Raw genomic sequence first — 2,055 nt, 5'->3', positions numbered from 1 at the left:
TGGGTGCCAAAAAAAAAAAACTACATTAAAACCCTTTGTTGGAATGCTTTACACTTTCCACAGAACAGAAACTAAAATAACCTGTTATACAATTAGTCACAAATACAGTCCTTGAGTTTTTTGCCCATACACATGAGAATTGTCTAAAACCTGTCTTCTTTGTAGCAGCTAGGCCCTGCCACCACTGTGCTTGGCTGAGTTCACAAATCTGTTGTAACCTGTAGCTTCCCTTCACTTCTCTGGCTCTCCTCTCCTGCTAAGCTTTGTTTCCTGCAGTAATTAAAACCTTCTGCCACTGCCATAGCTGCTGCTGCTGCTGGAACCGCCATAGCCACCTTGGTTTCGTGGTTTGGCAAAGTATTGGTCTCCACCACCATAGGGGCCAGAGCTTCTGCCTACAAAATTTCCTCCTTTCATGGGTCCAAAATTTGAGGATTGATTGTTGTAATTGCCAAAATCGTTATAGCTTCCGCCACCTCCAAAGTTGCTTCCACTACCACCACCATAGCCGCCTCCGCCTCCTCCGTTGTTATAGCTGTCATAGCTGTCATAGCTGCCACTCCCGCCATAGCCACTGCCCTGGTTTCCATAACCCTGTCCACCACTTCCATAGCCTCTGCTTCCTCCAGAGTAACCAGGGCCGCCTCCTCCATAACCACCGTCATTACCAAATCCGTGATAGCCATCCCCACTGCCCCCGTATCCACCACCACCTTGACTGCCACTGAAGCCACCTCGACCACTGAAGTTCCCTCCACGACCAAAGGTGTCATTCCCACCAACACCACCTCCACGACCACCACCGAAGTTTCCAGAACCACTCCGGCCTCTTTGGCTGGACGAAGCACTAGCCATCTCTTGCTTCGATAGGGCTTTCCTTACTTCACAGTTGAGGCCATTCACAGGATGGGATTTTTGAATGACAATCTTGTCTACAGAGTCGTGGTCATCAAAGGTCACAAAAGCAAAACCTCTCTTTTTGCCACTGCCTCGGTCAGTCATGATCTCAATCACTTCAATGTTCCCCATACTGTTCAAAATAATCTCTTAGATGATGTTCTTCAGTGTCTTCTTTGATGCCACCGACAAAAATCTTTTTCACAGTTAAGTGGGCACCGGGTCTTTGAGAATCTTCTGGGGAGACAGCCCTGTTTGGTTCCACGACTCTCCCGTCCACCTTGTGCGGCCCAGCGTCCATGGCCACGTCCACCTCCTCCACGGTGGTGGACGTGATGAACCCAAAGCCTCTGGAGCGCTTGGTGTTGGGGTCTCTCATTACCACACAGTCTGTAAGTGTCCCCCAGTGCTCAGAATGGCTCCTCAGACTCTCATGGGTTGTTTCGAAGCTCAAACCTCCGACGAAGAGCTGCCGCAGCTGCTCGGGCTCTCCGGGAGACTCTGCCTTAGACATGACGTTGGTGGGAGAGGAGACTTTAACGATGCTTACTCGGTGGCATCCAGGGGCAGAAAAGCCTAAACTCTTGTTTAAGTGATTGTCCCTTCTGGCTGGTTCTCTTCCTGCTTTCATTACATGCACACTCCTCCAATACTAAAAAGTATCTTCCAAAAGTGGGTGGCCCACCTGCTGTGGGGCTGAGAACAAATGGTCAAGAAAGCAAGCTTGGGACTTTTTCAGCGCAGAAAGGTGCTTCTCTTATATAACATGGGGATAGGACCTGTGAGCAGAAAGAGCTGCACTAGGATTGTGAGGAGTGACTGCAACTGTATATACTTTTTATGAGTGGGAGTTAAGGATAGTGTGAATCTTTAAGGAATTTGGAAGCAAGGCTTCCAGGACCTTGAGGGGCTAGCTGCTGTTACGATAATCAACATATGTTTGAAAGATGATGGCTCGCTTATATCTTGGGTGAGGGTGTTCACAGTTGTCAGAGGGAAGTAACTAACCAGAGCAAAGCATGGTGGTGAACATGAAAGGGCGTCCTGTGGGAGCTGTAAGTGTTAGAATCTGGATACCTCAAGAATCCTACAGGAATCCTTGAAGACTATAACCCACAACAAAGTCTAGTCTTTGTTTCTTTTTCTACCATCACACCT

General features: G+C 48.4%; 1 pseudogene; it reads right to left on the bottom strand.

Annotated features, from left to right (window-relative positions):
- Positions 1-279: 279 nt before the first annotated feature.
- LOC121485844 lies at positions 280-1,411 on the bottom strand (annotated as a pseudogene).
- Between the last annotated feature and the right edge of the window lie 644 nt (positions 1,412-2,055).

This window comes from Vulpes lagopus, chromosome 2 (genome assembly GCF_018345385.1).
Source record: "Vulpes lagopus strain Blue_001 chromosome 2, ASM1834538v1, whole genome shotgun sequence".
Lineage (NCBI taxonomy): Eukaryota > Metazoa > Chordata > Mammalia > Carnivora > Canidae > Vulpes > Vulpes lagopus.
Note: the sequence above shows the minus strand (reverse complement) of the source record. Positions and strands in the feature narration are given on the sequence as shown.